The sequence below is a fragment of the Vulpes vulpes genome, unplaced genomic scaffold (assembly GCF_048418805.1).
Source record: "Vulpes vulpes isolate BD-2025 unplaced genomic scaffold, VulVul3 u000000730, whole genome shotgun sequence".
In the NCBI taxonomy this organism is placed as follows: domain Eukaryota; kingdom Metazoa; phylum Chordata; class Mammalia; order Carnivora; family Canidae; genus Vulpes; species Vulpes vulpes.
Window position 1 is genome coordinate 37,046 of NW_027325763.1, and position 18,349 is coordinate 55,394.

At 76.2% G+C, this 18,349-nt stretch overlaps 11 non-coding genes across 11 annotated transcripts; all 11 read left to right on the plus strand.

Moving 5' to 3' along the window:
• The first annotated feature begins 356 nt into the window (after positions 1-356).
• On the plus strand, positions 357-475 carry LOC140597209 (5S ribosomal RNA). The gene has a single exon (XR_011999074.1). It is a non-coding gene; the product is annotated as a 5S ribosomal RNA (ribosomal RNA).
• Positions 476-2,156: 1,681 nt separating this feature from the next.
• Positions 2,157-2,275, plus strand: LOC140597210 (5S ribosomal RNA). Its single transcript, XR_011999075.1, has one exon. It is a non-coding gene; the product is annotated as a 5S ribosomal RNA (ribosomal RNA).
• Positions 2,276-3,947: 1,672 nt separating this feature from the next.
• Positions 3,948-4,066, plus strand: LOC140597211 (5S ribosomal RNA). Its single transcript, XR_011999076.1, has one exon. It is a non-coding gene; the product is annotated as a 5S ribosomal RNA (ribosomal RNA).
• Positions 4,067-5,747: 1,681 nt separating this feature from the next.
• On the plus strand, positions 5,748-5,866 carry LOC140597212 (5S ribosomal RNA). The gene has a single exon (XR_011999077.1). It is a non-coding gene; the product is annotated as a 5S ribosomal RNA (ribosomal RNA).
• A 1,663-nt stretch (positions 5,867-7,529) lies between these two features.
• LOC140597213 (5S ribosomal RNA) lies at positions 7,530-7,648 on the plus strand. The gene has a single exon (XR_011999078.1). It is a non-coding gene; the product is annotated as a 5S ribosomal RNA (ribosomal RNA).
• A 1,656-nt stretch (positions 7,649-9,304) lies between these two features.
• LOC140597214 (5S ribosomal RNA) lies at positions 9,305-9,423 on the plus strand. The gene has a single exon (XR_011999079.1). It is a non-coding gene; the product is annotated as a 5S ribosomal RNA (ribosomal RNA).
• A 1,663-nt stretch (positions 9,424-11,086) lies between these two features.
• Positions 11,087-11,205, plus strand: LOC140597216 (5S ribosomal RNA). The gene has a single exon (XR_011999081.1). It is a non-coding gene; the product is annotated as a 5S ribosomal RNA (ribosomal RNA).
• Positions 11,206-12,859: 1,654 nt separating this feature from the next.
• Positions 12,860-12,978, plus strand: LOC140597217 (5S ribosomal RNA). The gene has a single exon (XR_011999082.1). It is a non-coding gene; the product is annotated as a 5S ribosomal RNA (ribosomal RNA).
• A 1,661-nt stretch (positions 12,979-14,639) lies between these two features.
• On the plus strand, positions 14,640-14,758 carry LOC140597218 (5S ribosomal RNA). The gene has a single exon (XR_011999083.1). It is a non-coding gene; the product is annotated as a 5S ribosomal RNA (ribosomal RNA).
• Positions 14,759-16,447: 1,689 nt separating this feature from the next.
• Positions 16,448-16,566, plus strand: LOC140597219 (5S ribosomal RNA). Its single transcript, XR_011999084.1, has one exon. It is a non-coding gene; the product is annotated as a 5S ribosomal RNA (ribosomal RNA).
• Positions 16,567-18,230: 1,664 nt separating this feature from the next.
• LOC140597220 (5S ribosomal RNA) lies at positions 18,231-18,349 on the plus strand. Its single transcript, XR_011999085.1, has one exon. It is a non-coding gene; the product is annotated as a 5S ribosomal RNA (ribosomal RNA).

Here is an 18,349-nt window from a genome sequence, read left to right on the forward strand (position 1 = left end):
CACCCCCCCAGCCAGTGAGCGGTCCGAGGTGGGGCGGCGTGCCATCCGGGGAGCCGAGCGGCGGCGACGCGCCCGCCAGGCCGGGGACGGGAGCGCGCCCGGGCTCCGGCGACAGCCTCCGCTCCGGGGTGCGGGAGGCGTCTTGGCCCCCACCCCCCCCGCCCGGCCCGGGGCAGGCGCCCTCCGCCACCCCGGGCGCGGCGCGGGAGGCGGTCAGTCAATCAATCAGTCGGGCCGGCAGGCGAGCATGCAGGCGGGCTGGCGCGATCGGGCGGGCGGAGGGCTGAGGAGCGGCGGGCGCCTGGCCCGGAGAGGCGCAGAGCAGGCTCTTGGGGCGCCCAGCGGCAGCCGCGGACGTCTACGGCCATACCACCCTGAACGCGCCCGATCTCGTCTGATCTCGGAAGCTAAGCAGGGTCGGGCCTGGTTAGTACTTGGATGGGAGACCGCCTGGGAATACCGGGTGCTGTAGGCTTTTTTTCCTCGGCCTTTTGCCTGCCTTCCTGTCTGTCCCTTGGCCGCCAACGCCCCCTCGACCAACGCGGCGGCGGCGGCGGCGGCGGCGGCGGCGGCGGCGGCGGCGGCGGCGCCCCCCTCCGGGCGACCCGTGGCATGGCCCCCGCCCCGCCGGAAGCACCGCAGGGCGCCGCGGAGCACCGAGGGCGCCGGCTGCACGGGCAGGAGGCCACACACATGCACCACCTCCTCTTCCTCTCAAGCCCTTCACCCTCGCAGCCCGCCCTTCAAGCACACCCACCCACGTCCTAGCCGGCCGCGCGTCCCAGGGCGCCGCGGGGGCCCGAAGGCGGCCGACGGAGGGGACGGGGCGACAGCAGGAACCTCGGGGCCGGGGCGGGGAGGGGGCGGTCGCTGGGGGGAGCCGGGCGGGGGCTGGATCCCGTCTCCGCAGGCCTGCGAGCCCCTCCGGGGGGCCGGGGCGGGGCTTTGGGGGCCGGGGCCGGGGCGGGGCTTTGGGGGCCGGGGCCGGGGCCGGGGCCGGGCCCGCCTGCGGGCCCTCCTCGCCCCGCCCCAATCTCCGCCCCCAGGCCCGCCCCCAGCCCCTAGCAATTCCCTGGCACCGCCCCCAGCCTCCAAGCCACCCAGCCACCCGCAACCCCCCCCACCTTCGGCCCGGGCCCGCCTGCACCTTCTCTCCGAAGGACATGCCCTGCCTCCCCCGCGGACCACCGTCCCTTCGGCCCTCAGCCACGACGTCCACGCTCCGCGGGCCCGGGACACCAGATGGCCCGACCGCCCGGGGCCTCAGGCCCCGTTGGCACTGGGCTGCGCGCTCCGCGGCCCCGCAACAGCCAAGGCCACAGCGACGCGGGGGCGGCCGGCACCCATGCCGAAAAGGGCCGCGCGCAACACAGCAAGAGACACAAGAGAGACTCGCTCCGCGCCTGGGCGTGGGCGCCGCGCACGCAACACAGGCACACGGTCCCGCGGCGGTTCGGCTGATGGGCAGGAATGGGGGCAGAACGGCATCCCTGACACCGTGGCTGCAGGGCCCGCGGCTGCCAGGGCTCCTAAGGCAGCTCCAGGGCCTGCGCCCCTCCGGCGGGGTGGCTGCCTCGCCCCCACAGGCCTTGTGGCCCAGCTCCGAGTGCCCGTGTCCCTCCGTCTGTGTGTGTGTGTGTGTGTGTCTGTCTGTCTGTCGTGGGCACCTGTGTCTGTGTCCCTGCCTGTCCGAGGATGGGGTCCGGCGGCGCGGGCGGCCCCGGCTTGGCTTTGAGCCAGGCCGGCTGAAGAACAGGAGAGGCCAGGGGTCGTCCGGAGCCGGCCGGCGCCGGCCCGCGGCACCCCCCCAGCCAGTGAGCGGTCCGAGGTGGGGCGGCGTGCCATCCGGGGAGCCGAGCGGCGGCGACGCGCCCGCCAGGCCGGGGACGGGAGCGCGCCCGGGCTCCGGCGACAGCCTCCGCTCCGGGGTGCGGGAGGCGTCTTGGCCCCCACCCCCCCCGCCCGGCCCGGGGCAGGCGCCCTCCGCCACCCCGGGCGCGGCGCGGGAGGCGGTCAGTCAATCAATCAGTCGGGCCGGCAGGCGAGCATGCAGGCGGGCTGGCGCGATCGGGCGGGCGGAGGGCTGAGGAGCGGCGGGCGCCTGGCCCGGAGAGGCGCAGAGCAGGCTCTTGGGGCGCCCAGCGGCAGCCGCGGACGTCTACGGCCATACCACCCTGAACGCGCCCGATCTCGTCTGATCTCGGAAGCTAAGCAGGGTCGGGCCTGGTTAGTACTTGGATGGGAGACCGCCTGGGAATACCGGGTGCTGTAGGCTTTTTTTCCTCGGCCTTTTGCCTGCCTTCCTGTCTGTCCCTTGGCCGCCAACGCCCCCTCGACCAACGCGGCGGCGGCGGCGGCGGCGGCGGCGGCGGCGGCGGCGCCCCCCTCCGGGCGACACGTGGCATGGCCCCCGCCCCGCCGGAAGCACCGCAGGGCGCCGCGGAGCACCGAGGGCGCCGGCTGCACGGGCAGGAGGCCACACACATGCACCACCTCCTCTTCCTCTCAAGCCCTTCACCCTCGCAGCCCGCCCTTCAAGCACACCCACCCACGTCCTAGCCGGCCGCGCGTCCCAGGGCGCCGCGGGGGCCCGAAGGCGGCCGACGGAGGGGACGGGGCGACAGCAGGAACCTCGGGGCCGGGGCGGGGAGGGGGCGGTCGCTGGGGGGAGCCGGGCGGGGGCTGGATCCCGTCTCCGCAGGCCTGCGAGCCCCTCCGGGGGGCCGGGGCGGGGCTTTGGGGGCCGGGGCCGGGGCGGGGCTTTGGGGGCCGGGGCCGGGGCCGGGGCCGGGCCCGCCTGCGGGCCCTCCTCGCCCCGCCCCAATCTCCGCCCCCAGGCCCGCCCCCAGCCCCTAGCAATTCCCTGGCACCGCCCCCAGCCTCCAAGCCACCCAGCCACCCGCAACCCCCCCCACCTTCGGCCCGGGCCCGCCTGCACCTTCTCTCCGAAGGACATGCCCTGCCTCCCCCGCGGACCACCGTCCCTTCGGCCCTCAGCCACGACGTCCACGCTCCGCGGGCCCGGGACACCAGATGGCCCGACCGCCCGGGGCCTCAGGCCCCGTTGGCACCGGGCTGCGCGCTCCGCGGCCCCGCAACAGCCAAGGCCACAGCGACGCGGGGGCGGCCGGCACCCATGCCGAAAAGGGCCGCGCGCAACACAGCAAGAGACACAAGAGAGACTCGCTCCGCGCCTGGGCGTGGGCGCCGCGCACGCAACACAGGCACACGGTCCCGCGGCGGTTCGGCTGATGGGCAGGAATGGGGGCAGAACGGCATCCCTGACACCGTGGCTGCAGGGCCCGCGGCTGCCAGGGCTCCTAAGGCAGCTCCAGGGCCTGCGCCCCTCCGGCGGGGTGGCTGCCTCGCCCCCACAGGCCTTGTGGCCCAGCTCCGAGTGCCCGTGTCCCTCCGTCTGTGTGTGTGTGTGTGTGTGTCTGTCTGTCTGTCGTGGGCACCTGTGTCTGTGTCCCTGCCTGTCCGAGGATGGGGTCCGGCGGCGCGGGCGGCCCCGGCTTGGCTTTGAGCCAGGCCGGCTGAAGAACAGGAGAGGCCAGGGGTCGTCCGGAGCCGGCCGGCGCCGGCCCGCGGCACCCCCCCAGCCAGTGAGCGGTCCGAGGTGGGGCGGCGTGCCATCCGGGGAGCCGAGCGGCGGCGACGCGCCCGCCAGGCCGGGGACGGGAGCGCGCCCGGGCTCCGGCGACAGCCTCCGCTCCGGGGTGCGGGAGGCGTCTTGGCCCCCACCCCCCCCGCCCGGCCCGGGGCAGGCGCCCTCCGCCACCCCGGGCGCGGCGCGGGAGGCGGTCAGTCAATCAATCAGTCGGGCCGGCAGGCGAGCATGCAGGCGGGCTGGCGCGATCGGGCGGGCGGAGGGCTGAGGAGCGGCGGGCGCCTGGCCCGGAGAGGCGCAGAGCAGGCTCTTGGGGCGCCCAGCGGCAGCCGCGGACGTCTACGGCCATACCACCCTGAACGCGCCCGATCTCGTCTGATCTCGGAAGCTAAGCAGGGTCGGGCCTGGTTAGTACTTGGATGGGAGACCGCCTGGGAATACCGGGTGCTGTAGGCTTTTTTTCCTCGGCCTTTTGCCTGCCTTCCTGTCTGTCCCTTGGCCGCCAACGCCCCCTCGACCAACGCGGCGGCGGCGGCGGCGGCGGCGGCGGCGGCGGCGGCGGCGGCGGCGCCCCCCTCCGGGCGACCCGTGGCATGGCCCCCGCCCCGCCGGAAGCACCGCAGGGCGCCGCGGAGCACCGAGGGCGCCGGCTGCACGGGCAGGAGGCCACACACATGCACCACCTCCTCTTCCTCTCAAGCCCTTCACCCTCGCAGCCCGCCCTTCAAGCACACCCACCCACGTCCTAGCCGGCCGCGCGTCCCAGGGCGCCGCGGGGGCCCGAAGGCGGCCGACGGAGGGGACGGGGCGACAGCAGGAACCTCGGGGCCGGGGCGGGGAGGGGGCGGTCGCTGGGGGGAGCCGGGCGGGGGCTGGATCCCGTCTCCGCAGGCCTGCGAGCCCCTCCGGGGGGCCGGGGCGGGGCTTTGGGGGCCGGGGCCGGGGCGGGGCTTTGGGGGCCGGGGCCGGGGCCGGGGCCGGGCCCGCCTGCGGGCCCTCCTCGCCCCGCCCCAATCTCCGCCCCCAGGCCCGCCCCCAGCCCCTAGCAATTCCCTGGCACCGCCCCCAGCCTCCAAGCCACCCAGCCACCCGCAACCCCCCCCACCTTCGGCCCGGGCCCGCCTGCACCTTCTCTCCGAAGGACATGCCCTGCCTCCCCCGCGGACCACCGTCCCTTCGGCCCTCAGCCACGACGTCCACGCTCCGCGGGCCCGGGACACCAGATGGCCCGACCGCCCGGGGCCTCAGGCCCCGTTGGCACCGGGCTGCGCGCTCCGCGGCCCCGCAACAGCCAAGGCCACAGCGACGCGGGGGCGGCCGGCACCCATGCCGAAAAGGGCCGCGCGCAACACAGCAAGAGACACAAGAGAGACTCGCTCCGCGCCTGGGCGTGGGCGCCGCGCACGCAACACAGGCACACGGTCCCGCGGCGGTTCGGCTGATGGGCAGGAATGGGGGCAGAACGGCATCCCTGACACCGTGGCTGCAGGGCCCGCGGCTGCCAGGGCTCCTAAGGCAGCTCCAGGGCCTGCGCCCCTCCGGCGGGGTGGCTGCCTCGCCCCCACAGGCCTTGTGGCCCAGCTCCGAGTGCCCGTGTCCCTCCGTCTGTGTGTGTGTGTGTGTGTGTCTGTCTGTCTGTCGTGGGCACCTGTGTCTGTGTCCCTGCCTGTCCGAGGATGGGGTCCGGCGGCGCGGGCGGCCCCGGCTTGGCTTTGAGCCAGGCCGGCTGAAGAACAGGAGAGGCCAGGGGTCGTCCGGAGCCGGCCGGCGCCGGCCCGCGGCACCCCCCCAGCCAGTGAGCGGTCCGAGGTGGGGCGGCGTGCCATCCGGGGAGCCGAGCGGCGGCGACGCGCCCGCCAGGCCGGGGACGGGAGCGCGCCCGGGCTCCGGCGACAGCCTCCGCTCCGGGGTGCGGGAGGCGTCTTGGCCCCCACCCCCCCCGCCCGGCCCGGGGCAGGCGCCCTCCGCCACCCCGGGCGTGGCGCGGGAGGCGGTCAGTCAATCAATCAGTCGGGCCGGCAGGCGAGCATGCAGGCGGGCTGGCGCGATCGGGCGGGCGGAGGGCTGAGGAGCGGCGGGCGCCTGGCCCGGAGAGGCGCAGAGCAGGCTCTTGGGGCGCCCAGCGGCAGCCGCGGACGTCTACGGCCATACCACCCTGAACGCGCCCGATCTCGTCTGATCTCGGAAGCTAAGCAGGGTCGGGCCTGGTTAGTACTTGGATGGGAGACCGCCTGGGAATACCGGGTGCTGTAGGCTTTTTTTCCTCGGCCTTTTGCCTGCCTTCCTGTCTGTCCCTTGGCCGCCAACGCCCCCTCGACCAACGCGGCGGCGGCGGCGGCGGCGGCGGCGGCGCCCCCCTCCGGGCGACCCGTGGCATGGCCCCCGCCCCGCCGGAAGCACCGCAGGGCGCCGCGGAGCACCGAGGGCGCCGGCTGCACGGGCAGGAGGCCACACACATGCACCACCTCCTCTTCCTCTCAAGCCCTTCACCCTCGCAGCCCGCCCTTCAAGCACACCCACCCACGTCCTAGCCGGCCGCGCGTCCCAGGGCGCCGCGGGGGCCCGAAGGCGGCCGACGGAGGGGACGGGGCGACAGCAGGAACCTCGGGGCCGGGGCGGGGAGGGGGCGGTCGCTGGGGGGAGCCGGGCGGGGGCTGGATCCCGTCTCCGCAGGCCTGCGAGCCCCTCCGGGGGGCCGGGGCGGGGCTTTGGGGGCCGGGGCCGGGGCGGGGCTTTGGGGGCCGGGGCCGGGGCCGGGGCCGGGCCCGCCTGCGGGCCCTCCTCGCCCCGCCCCAATCTCCGCCCCCAGGCCCGCCCCCAGCCCCTAGCAATTCCCTGGCACCGCCCCCAGCCTCCAAGCCACCCAGCCACCCGCAACCCCCCCCACCTTCGGCCCGGGCCCGCCTGCACCTTCTCTCCGAAGGACATGCCCTGCCTCCCCCGCGGACCACCGTCCCTTCGGCCCTCAGCCACGACGTCCACGCTCCGCGGGCCCGGGACACCAGATGGCCCGACCGCCCGGGGCCTCAGGCCCCGTTGGCACCGGGCTGCGCGCTCCGCGGCCCCGCAACAGCCAAGGCCACAGCGACGCGGGGGCGGCCGGCACCCATGCCGAAAAGGGCCGCGCGCAACACAGCAAGAGACACAAGAGAGACTCGCTCCGCGCCTGGGCGTGGGCGCCGCGCACGCAACACAGGCACACGGTCCCGCGGCGGTTCGGCTGATGGGCAGGAATGGGGGCAGAACGGCATCCCTGACACCGTGGCTGCAGGGCCCGCGGCTGCCAGGGCTCCTAAGGCAGCTCCAGGGCCTGCGCCCCTCCGGCGGGGTGGCTGCCTCGCCCCCACAGGCCTTGTGGCCCAGCTCCGAGTGCCCGTGTCCCTCCGTCTGTGTGTGTGTGTGTGTGTGTCTGTCTGTCTGTCGTGGGCACCTGTGTCTGTGTCCCTGCCTGTCCGAGGATGGGGTCCGGCGGCGCGGGCGGCCCCGGCTTGGCTTTGAGCCAGGCCGGCTGAAGAACAGGAGAGGCCAGGGGTCGTCCGGAGCCGGCCGGCGCCGGCCCGCGGCACCCCCCCAGCCAGTGAGCGGTCCGAGGTGGGGCGGCGTGCCATCCGGGGAGCCGAGCGGCGGCGACGCGCCCGCCAGGCCGGGGACGGGAGCGCGCCCGGGCTCCGGCGACAGCCTCCGCTCCGGGGTGCGGGAGGCGTCTTGGCCCCCACCCCCCCCGCCCGGCCCGGGGCAGGCGCCCTCCGCCACCCCGGGCGCGGCGCGGGAGGCGGTCAGTCAATCAATCAGTCGGGCCGGCAGGCGAGCATGCAGGCGGGCTGGCGCGATCGGGCGGGCGGAGGGCTGAGGAGCGGCGGGCGCCTGGCCCGGAGAGGCGCAGAGCAGGCTCTTGGGGCGCCCAGCGGCAGCCGCGGACGTCTACGGCCATACCACCCTGAACGCGCCCGATCTCGTCTGATCTCGGAAGCTAAGCAGGGTCGGGCCTGGTTAGTACTTGGATGGGAGACCGCCTGGGAATACCGGGTGCTGTAGGCTTTTTTTCCTCGGCCTTTTGCCTGCCTTCCTGTCTGTCCCTTGGCCGCCAACGCCCCCTCGACCAACGCGGCGGCGGCGGCGGCGGCGGCGGCGGCGGCGGCGGCGGCCCCCCTCCGGGCGACCCGTGGCATGGCCCCCGCCCCGCCGGAAGCACCGCAGGGCGCCGCGGAGCACCGAGGGCGCCGGCTGCACGGGCAGGAGGCCACACACATGCACCACCTCCTCTTCCTCTCAAGCCCTTCACCCTCGCAGCCCGCCCTTCAAGCACACCCACCCACGTCCTAGCCGGCCGCGCGTCCCAGGGCGCCGCGGGGGCCCGAAGGCGGCCGACGGAGGGGACGGGGCGACAGCAGGAACCTCGGGGCCGGGGCGGGGAGGGGGCGGTCGCTGGGGGGAGCCGGGCGGGGGCTGGATCCCGTCTCCGCAGGCCTGCGAGCCCCTCCGGGGGGCCGGGGCGGGGCTTTGGGGGCCGGGGCCGGGGCGGGGCTTTGGGGGCCGGGGCCGGGGCTGGGGCCCTCCTCGCCCCGCCCCAATCTCCGCCCCCAGGCCCGCCCCCAGCCCCTAGCAATTCCCTGGCACCGCCCCCAGCCTCCAAGCCACCCAGCCACCCGCAACCCCCCCCACCTTCGGCCCGGGCCCGCCTGCACCTTCTCTCCGAAGGACATGCCCTGCCTCCCCCGCGGACCACCGTCCCTTCGGCCCTCAGCCACGACGTCCACGCTCCGCGGGCCCGGGACACCAGATGGCCCGACCGCCCGGGGCCTCAGGCCCCGTTGGCACCGGGCTGCGCGCTCCGCGGCCCCGCAACAGCCAAGGCCACAGCGACGCGGGGGCGGCCGGCACCCATGCCGAAAAGGGCCGCGCGCAACACAGCAAGAGACACAAGAGAGACTCGCTCCGCGCCTGGGCGTGGGCGCCGCGCACGCAACACAGGCACACGGTCCCGCGGCGGTTCGGCTGATGGGCAGGAATGGGGGCAGAACGGCATCCCTGACACCGTGGCTGCAGGGCCCGCGGCTGCCAGGGCTCCTAAGGCAGCTCCAGGGCCTGCGCCCCTCCGGCGGGGTGGCTGCCTCGCCCCCACAGGCCTTGTGGCCCAGCTCCGAGTGCCCGTGTCCCTCCGTCTGTGTGTGTGTGTGTGTGTGTCTGTCTGTCTGTCGTGGGCACCTGTGTCTGTGTCCCTGCCTGTCCGAGGATGGGGTCCGGCGGCGCGGGCGGCCCCGGCTTGGCTTTGAGCCAGGCCGGCTGAAGAACAGGAGAGGCCAGGGGTCGTCCGGAGCCGGCCGGCGCCGGCCCGCGGCACCCCCCCAGCCAGTGAGCGGTCCGAGGTGGGGCGGCGTGCCATCCGGGGAGCCGAGCGGCGGCGACGCGCCCGCCAGGCCGGGGACGGGAGCGCGCCCGGGCTCCGGCGACAGCCTCCGCTCCGGGGTGCGGGAGGCGTCTTGGCCCCCACCCCCCCCGCCCGGCCCGGGGCAGGCGCCCTCCGCCACCCCGGGCGCGGCGCGGGAGGCGGTCAGTCAATCAATCAGTCGGGCCGGCAGGCGAGCATGCAGGCGGGCTGGCGCGATCGGGCGGGCGGAGGGCTGAGGAGCGGCGGGCGCCTGGCCCGGAGAGGCGCAGAGCAGGCTCTTGGGGCGCCCAGCGGCAGCCGCGGACGTCTACGGCCATACCACCCTGAACGCGCCCGATCTCGTCTGATCTCGGAAGCTAAGCAGGGTCGGGCCTGGTTAGTACTTGGATGGGAGACCGCCTGGGAATACCGGGTGCTGTAGGCTTTTTTTCCTCGGCCTTTTGCCTGCCTTCCTGTCTGTCCCTTGGCCGCCAACGCCCCCTCGACCAACGCGGCGGCGGCGGCGGCGGCGGCGGAGGCGGCGGCGGCGGCGGCGCCCCCCTCCGGGCGACCCGTGGCATGGCCCCCGCCCCGCCGGAAGCACCGCAGGGCGCCGCGGAGCACCGAGGGCGCCGGCTGCACGGGCAGGAGGCCACACACATGCACCACCTCCTCTTCCTCTCAAGCCCTTCACCCTCGCAGCCCGCCCTTCAAGCACACCCACCCACGTCCTAGCCGGCCGCGCGTCCCAGGGCGCCGCGGGGGCCCGAAGGCGGCCGACGGAGGGGACGGGGCGACAGCAGGAACCTCGGGGCCGGGGCGGGGAGGGGGCGGTCGCTGGGGGGAGCCGGGCGGGGGCTGGATCCCGTCTCCGCAGGCCTGCGAGCCCCTCCGGGGGGCCGGGGCGGGGCTTTGGGGGCCGGGGCCGGGGCGGGGCTTTGGGGGCCGGGGCCGGGGCCGGGGCCCTCCTCGCCCCGCCCCAATCTCCGCCCCCAGGCCCGCCCCCAGCCCCTAGCAATTCCCTGGCACCGCCCCCAGCCTCCAAGCCACCCAGCCACCCGCAACCCCCCCCACCTTCGGCCCGGGCCCGCCTGCACCTTCTCTCCGAAGGACATGCCCTGCCTCCCCCGCGGACCACCGTCCCTTCGGCCCTCAGCCACGACGTCCACGCTCCGCGGGCCCGGGACACCAGATGGCCCGACCGCCCGGGGCCTCAGGCCCCGTTGGCACCGGGCTGCGCGCTCCGCGGCCCCGCAACAGCCAAGGCCACAGCGACGCGGGGGCGGCCGGCACCCATGCCGAAAAGGGCCGCGCGCAACACAGCAAGAGACACAAGAGAGACTCGCTCCGCGCCTGGGCGTGGGCGCCGCGCACGCAACACAGGCACACGGTCCCGCGGCGGTTCGGCTGATGGGCAGGAATGGGGGCAGAACGGCATCCCTGACACCGTGGCTGCAGGGCCCGCGGCTGCCAGGGCTCCTAAGGCAGCTCCAGGGCCTGCGCCCCTCCGGCGGGGTGGCTGCCTCGCCCCCACAGGCCTTGTGGCCCAGCTCCGAGTGCCCGTGTCCCTCCGTCTGTGTGTGTGTGTGTGTGTGTGTCTGTCTGTCTGTCGTGGGCACCTGTGTCTGTGTCCCTGCCTGTCCGAGGATGGGGTCCGGCGGCGCGGGCGGCCCCGGCTTGGCTTTGAGCCAGGCCGGCTGAAGAACAGGAGAGGCCAGGGGTCGTCCGGAGCCGGCCGGCGCCGGCCCGCGGCACCCCCCCAGCCAGTGAGCGGTCCGAGGTGGGGCGGCGTGCCATCCGGGGAGCCGAGCGGCGGCGACGCGCCCGCCAGGCCGGGGACGGGAGCGCGCCCGGGCTCCGGCGACAGCCTCCGCTCCGGGGTGCGGGAGGCGTCTTGGCCCCCACCCCCCCCGCCCGGCCCGGGGCAGGCGCCCTCCGCCACCCCGGGCGCGGCGCGGGAGGCGGTCAGTCAATCAATCAGTCGGGCCGGCAGGCGAGCATGCAGGCGGGCTGGCGCGATCGGGCGGGCGGAGGGCTGAGGAGCGGCGGGCGCCTGGCCCGGAGAGGCGCAGAGCAGGCTCTTGGGGCGCCCAGCGGCAGCCGCGGACGTCTACGGCCATACCACCCTGAACGCGCCCGATCTCGTCTGATCTCGGAAGCTAAGCAGGGTCGGGCCTGGTTAGTACTTGGATGGGAGACCGCCTGGGAATACCGGGTGCTGTAGGCTTTTTTTCCTCGGCCTTTTGCCTGCCTTCCTGTCTGTCCCTTGGCCGCCAACGCCCCCTCGACCAACGCGGCGGCGGCGGCGGCGGCGGCGGCGGCGGCGGCGGCGGCGCGGCCTCCGGGCGACCCGTGGCATGGCCCCCGCCCCGCCGGAAGCACCGCAGGGCGCCGCGGAGCACCGAGGGCGCCGGCTGCACGGGCAGGAGGCCACACACATGCACCACCTCCTCTTCCTCTCAAGCCCTTCACCCTCGCAGCCCGCCCTTCAAGCACACCCACCCACGTCCTAGCCGGCCGCGCGTCCCAGGGCGCCGCGGGGGCCCGAAGGCGGCCGACGGAGGGGACGGGGCGACAGCAGGAACCTCGGGGCCGGGGCGGGGAGGGGGCGGTCGCTGGGGGGAGCCGGGCGGGGGCTGGATCCCGTCTCCGCAGGCCTGCGAGCCCCTCCGGGGGGCCGGGGCGGGGCTTTGGGGGCCGGGGCCGGGGCGGGGCTTTGGGGGCCGGGGCCGGGGCCGGGGCCCTCCTCGCCCCGCCCCAATCTCCGCCCCCAGGCCCGCCCCCAGCCCCTAGCAATTCCCTGGCACCGCCCCCAGCCTCCAAGCCACCCAGCCACCCGCCCCCCCCACCTTCGGCCCGGGCCCGCCTGCACCTTCTCTCCGAAGGACATGCCCTGCCTCCCCCGCGGACCACCGTCCCTTCGGCCCTCAGCCACGACGTCCACGCTCCGCGGGCCCGGGACACCAGATGGCCCGACCGCCCGGGGCCTCAGGCCCCGTTGGCACCGGGCTGCGCGCTCCGCGGCCCCGCAACAGCCAAGGCCACAGCGACGCGGGGGCGGCCGGCACCCATGCCGAAAAGGGCCGCGCGCAACACAGCAAGAGACACAAGAGAGACTCGCTCCGCGCCTGGGCGTGGGCGCCGCGCACGCAACACAGGCACACGGTCCCGCGGCGGTTCGGCTGATGGGCAGGAATGGGGGCAGAACGGCATCCCTGACACCGTGGCTGCAGGGCCCGCGGCTGCCAGGGCTCCTAAGGCAGCTCCAGGGCCTGCGCCCCTCCGGCGGGGTGGCTGCCTCGCCCCCACAGGCCTTGTGGCCCAGCTCCGAGTGCCCGTGTCCCTCCGTCTGTGTGTGTGTGTGTGTGTGTCTGTCTGTCTGTCGTGGGCACCTGTGTCTGTGTCCCTGCCTGTCCGAGGATGGGGTCCGGCGGCGCGGGCGGCCCCGGCTTGGCTTTGAGCCAGGCCGGCTGAAGAACAGGAGAGGCCAGGGGTCGTCCGGAGCCGGCCGGCGCCGGCCCGCGGCACCCCCCCAGCCAGTGAGCGGTCCGAGGTGGGGCGGCGTGCCATCCGGGGAGCCGAGCGGCGGCGACGCGCCCGCCAGGCCGGGGACGGGAGCGCGCCCGGGCTCCGGCGACAGCCTCCGCTCCGGGGTGCGGGAGGCGTCTTGGCCCCCACCCCCCCCGCCCGGCCCGGGGCAGGCGCCCTCCGCCACCCCGGGCGCGGCGCGGGAGGCGGTCAGTCAATCAATCAGTCGGGCCGGCAGGCGAGCATGCAGGCGGGCTGGCGCGATCGGGCGGGCGGAGGGCTGAGGAGCGGCGGGCGCCTGGCCCGGAGAGGCGCAGAGCAGGCTCTTGGGGCGCCCAGCGGCAGCCGCGGACGTCTACGGCCATACCACCCTGAACGCGCCCGATCTCGTCTGATCTCGGAAGCTAAGCAGGGTCGGGCCTGGTTAGTACTTGGATGGGAGACCGCCTGGGAATACCGGGTGCTGTAGGCTTTTTTTCCTCGGCCTTTTGCCTGCCTTCCTGTCTGTCCCTTGGCCGCCAACGCCCCCTCGACCAACGCGGCGGCGGCGGCGGCGGCGGCGGCGGCGGCGGCGGCGGCGGCGCCCCCCTCCGGGCGACCCGTGGCATGGCCCCCGCCCCGCCGGAAGCACCGCAGGGCGCCGCGGAGCACCGAGGGCGCCGGCTGCACGGGCAGGAGGCCACACACATGCACCACCTCCTCTTCCTCTCAAGCCCTTCACCCTCGCAGCCCGCCCTTCAAGCACACCCACCCACGTCCTAGCCGGCCGCGCGTCCCAGGGCGCCGCGGGGGCCCGAAGGCGGCCGACGGAGGGGACGGGGCGACAGCAGGAACCTCGGGGCCGGGGCGGGGAGGGGGCGGTCGCTGGGGGGAGCCGGGCGGGGGCTGGATCCCGTCTCCGCAGGCCTGCGAGCCCCTCCGGGGGGCCGGGGCGGGGCTTTGGGGGCCGGGGCCGGGGCGGGGCTTTGGGGGCCGGGGCCGGGGCCGGGGCCCTCCTCGCCCCGCCCCAATCTCCGCCCCCAGGCCCGCCCCCAGCCCCTAGCAATTCCCTGGCACCGCCCCCAGCCTCCAAGCCACCCAGCCACCCGCAACCCCCCCCACCTTCGGCCCGGGCCCGCCTGCACCTTCTCTCCGAAGGACATGCCCTGCCTCCCCCGCGGACCACCGTCCCTTCGGCCCTCAGCCACGACGTCCACGCTCCGCGGGCCCGGGACACCAGATGGCCCGACCGCCCGGGGCCTCAGGCCCCGTTGGCACCGGGCTGCGCGCTCCGCGGCCCCGCAACAGCCAAGGCCACAGCGACGCGGGGGCGGCCGGCACCCATGCCGAAAAGGGCCGCGCGCAACACAGCAAGAGACACAAGAGAGACTCGCTCCGCGCCTGGGCGTGGGCGCCGCGCACGCAACACAGGCACACGGTCCCGCGGCGGTTCGGCTGATGGGCAGGAATGGGGGCAGAACGGCATCCCTGACACCGTGGCTGCAGGGCCCGCGGCTGCCAGGGCTCCTAAGGCAGCTCCAGGGCCTGCGCCCCTCCGGCGGGGTGGCTGCCTCGCCCCCACAGGCCTTGTGGCCCAGCTCCGAGTGCCCGTGTCCCTCCGTCTGTGTGTGTGTGTGTGTGTGTCTGTCTGTCTGTCGTGGGCACCTGTGTCTGTGTCCCTGCCTGTCCGAGGATGGGGTCCGGCGGCGCGGGCGGCCCCGGCTTGGCTTTGAGCCAGGCCGGCTGAAGAACAGGAGAGGCCAGGGGTCGTCCGGAGCCGGCCGGCGCCGGCCCGCGGCACCCCCCCAGCCAGTGAGCGGTCCGAGGTGGGGCGGCGTGCCATCCGGGGAGCCGAGCGGCGGCGACGCGCCCGCCAGGCCGGGGACGGGAGCGCGCCCGGGCTCCGGCGACAGCCTCCGCTCCGGGGTGCGGGAGGCGTCTTGGCCCCCACCCCCCCCGCCCGGCCCGGGGCAGGCGCCCTCCGCCACCCCGGGCGCGGCGCGGGAGGCGGTCAGTCAATCAATCAGTCGGGCCGGCAGGCGAGCATGCAGGCGGGCTGGCGCGATCGGGCGGGCGGAGGGCTGAGGAGCGGCGGGCGCCTGGCCCGGAGAGGCGCAGAGCAGGCTCTTGGGGCGCCCAGCGGCAGCCGCGGACGTCTACGGCCATACCACCCTGAACGCGCCCGATCTCGTCTGATCTCGGAAGCTAAGCAGGGTCGGGCCTGGTTAGTACTTGGATGGGAGACCGCCTGGGAATACCGGGTGCTGTAGGCTTTTTTTCCTCGGCCTTTTGCCTGCCTTCCTGTCTGTCCCTTGGCCGCCAACGCCCCCTCGACCAACGCGGCGGCGGCGGCGGCGGCGGCGGCGGCGGCGGCGGCGGCGGCGGCGCCCCCCTCCGGGCGACCCGTGGCATGGCCCCCGCCCCGCCGGAAGCACCGCAGGGCGCCGCGGAGCACCGAGGGCGCCGGCTGCACGGGCAGGAGGCCACACACATGCACCACCTCCTCTTCCTCTCAAGCCCTTCACCCTCGCAGCCCGCCCTTCAAGCACACCCACCCACGTCCTAGCCGGCCGCGCGTCCCAGGGCGCCGCGGGGGCCCGAAGGCGGCCGACGGAGGGGACGGGGCGACAGCAGGAACCTCGGGGCCGGGGCGGGGAGGGGGCGGTCGCTGGGGGGAGCCGGGCGGGGGCTGGATCCCGTCTCCGCAGGCCTGCGAGCCCCTCTCCGGGGGGCCGGGGCGGGGCTTTGGGGGCCGGGGCCGGGGCGGGGCTTTGGGGGCCGGGGCCGGGGCCGGGGCCGGGGCCGGGCCCGCCTGCGGGCCCTCCTCGCCCCGCCCCAATCTCCGCCCCCAGGCCCGCCCCCAGCCCCTAGCAATTCCCTGGCACCGCCCCCAGCCTCCAAGCCACCCAGCCACCCGCAACCCCCCCCACCTTCGGCCCGGGCCCGCCTGCACCTTCTCTCCGAAGGACATGCCCTGCCTCCCCCGCGGACCACCGTCCCTTCGGCCCTCAGCCACGACGTCCACGCTCCGCGGGCCCGGGACACCAGATGGCCCGACCGCCCGGGGCCTCAGGCCCCGTTGGCACCGGGCTGCGCGCTCCGCGGCCCCGCAACAGCCAAGGCCACAGCGACGCGGGGGCGGCCGGCACCCATGCCGAAAAGGGCCGCGCGCAACACAGCAAGAGACACAAGAGAGACTCGCTCCGCGCCTGGGCGTGGGCGCCGCGCACGCAACACAGGCACACGGTCCCGCGGCGGTTCGGCTGATGGGCAGGAATGGGGGCAGAACGGCATCCCTGACACCGTGGCTGCAGGGCCCGCGGCTGCCAGGGCTCCTAAGGCAGCTCCAGGGCCTGCGCCCCTCCGGCGGGGTGGCTGCCTCGCCCCCACAGGCCTTGTGGCCCAGCTCCGAGTGCCCGTGTCCCTCCGTCTGTGTGTGTGTGTGTGTGTGTCTGTCTGTCTGTCGTGGGCACCTGTGTCTGTGTCCCTGCCTGTCCGAGGATGGGGTCCGGCGGCGCGGGCGGCCCCGGCTTGGCTTTGAGCCAGGCCGGCTGAAGAACAGGAGAGGCCAGGGGTCGTCCGGAGCCGGCCGGCGCCGGCCCGCGGCACCCCCCCAGCCAGTGAGCGGTCCGAGGTGGGGCGGCGTGCCATCCGGGGAGCCGAGCGGCGGCGACGCGCCCGCCAGGCCGGGGACGGGAGCGCGCCCGGGCTCCGGCGACAGCCTCCGCTCCGGGGTGCGGGAGGCGTCTTGGCCCCCACCCCCCCCGCCCGGCCCGGGGCAGGCGCCCTCCGCCACCCCGGGCGTGGCGCGGGAGGCGGTCAGTCAATCAATCAGTCGGGCCGGCAGGCGAGCATGCAGGCGGGCTGGCGCGATCGGGCGGGCGGAGGGCTGAGGAGCGGCGGGCGCCTGGCCCGGAGAGGCGCAGAGCAGGCTCTTGGGGCGCCCAGCGGCAGCCGCGGACGTCTACGGCCATACCACCCTGAACGCGCCCGATCTCGTCTGATCTCGGAAGCTAAGCAGGGTCGGGCCTGGTTAGTACTTGGATGGGAGACCGCCTGGGAATACCGGGTGCTGTAGGCTTTTTTTCCTCGGCCTTTTGCCTGCCTTCCTGTCTGTCCCTTGGCCGCCAACGCCCCCTCGACCAACGCGGCGGCGGCGGCGGCGGCGGCGGCGGCGGCGGCGGCGGCGGCGGCGCCCCCCTCCGGGCGACCCGTGGCATGGCCCCCGCCCCGCCGGAAGCACCGCAGGGCGCCGCGGAGCACCGAGGGCGCCGGCTGCACGGGCAGGAGGCCACACACATGCACCACCTCCTCTTCCTCTCAAGCCCTTCACCCTCGCAGCCCGCCCTTCAAGCACACCCACCCACGTCCTAGCCGGCCGCGCGTCCCAGGGCGCCGCGGGGGCCCGAAGGCGGCCGACGGAGGGGACGGGGCGACAGCAGGAACCTCGGGGCCGGGGCGGGGAGGGGGCGGTCGCTGGGGGGAGCCGGGCGGGGGCTGGATCCCGTCTCCGCAGGCCTGCGAGCCCCTCCGGGGGGCCGGGGCGGGGCTTTGGGGGCCGGGGCCGGGGCGGGGCTTTGGGGGCCGGGGCCGGGGCCGGGGCCCTCCTCGCCCCGCCCCAATCTCCGCCCCCAGGCCCGCCCCCAGCCCCTAGCAATTCCCTGGCACCGCCCCCAGCCTCCAAGCCACCCAGCCACCCGCAACCCCCCCCACCTTCGGCCCGGGCCCGCCTGCACCTTCTCTCCGAAGGACATGCCCTGCCTCCCCCGCGGACCACCGTCCCTTCGGCCCTCAGCCACGACGTCCACGCTCCGCGGGCCCGGGACACCAGATGGCCCGACCGCCCGGGGCCTCAGGCCCCGTTGGCACCGGGCTGCGCGCTCCGCGGCCCCGCAACAGCCAAGGCCACAGCGACGCGGGGGCGGCCGGCACCCATGCCGAAAAGGGCCGCGCGCAACACAGCAAGAGACACAAGAGAGACTCGCTCCGCGCCTGGGCGTGGGCGCCGCGCACGCAACACAGGCACACGGTCCCGCGGCGGTTCGGCTGATGGGCAGGAATGGGGGCAGAACGGCATCCCTGACACCGTGGCTGCAGGGCCCGCGGCTGCCAGGGCTCCTAAGGCAGCTCCAGGGCCTGCGCCCCTCCGGCGGGGTGGCTGCCTCGCCCCCACAGGCCTTGTGGCCCAGCTCCGAGTGCCCGTGTCCCTCCGTCTGTGTGTGTGTGTGTGTGTGTCTGTCTGTCTGTCGTGGGCACCTGTGTCTGTGTCCCTGCCTGTCCGAGGATGGGGTCCGGCGGCGCGGGCGGCCCCGGCTTGGCTTTGAGCCAGGCCGGCTGAAGAACAGGAGAGGCCAGGGGTCGTCCGGAGCCGGCCGGCGCCGGCCCGCGGCACCCCCCCAGCCAGTGAGCGGTCCGAGGTGGGGCGGCGTGCCATCCGGGGAGCCGAGCGGCGGCGACGCGCCCGCCAGGCCGGGGACGGGAGCGCGCCCGGGCTCCGGCGACAGCCTCCGCTCCGGGGTGCGGGAGGCGTCTTGGCCCCCACCCCCCCCGCCCGGCCCGGGGCAGGCGCCCTCCGCCACCCCGGGCGTGGCGCGGGAGGCGGTCAGTCAATCAATCAGTCGGGCCGGCAGGCGAGCATGCAGGCGGGCTGGCGCGATCGGGCGGGCGGAGGGCTGAGGAGCGGCGGGCGCCTGGCCCGGAGAGGCGCAGAGCAGGCTCTTGGGGCGCCCAGCGGCAGCCGCGGACGTCTACGGCCATACCACCCTGAACGCGCCCGATCTCGTCTGATCTCGGAAGCTAAGCAGGGTCGGGCCTGGTTAGTACTTGGATGGGAGACCGCCTGGGAATACCGGGTGCTGTAGGCT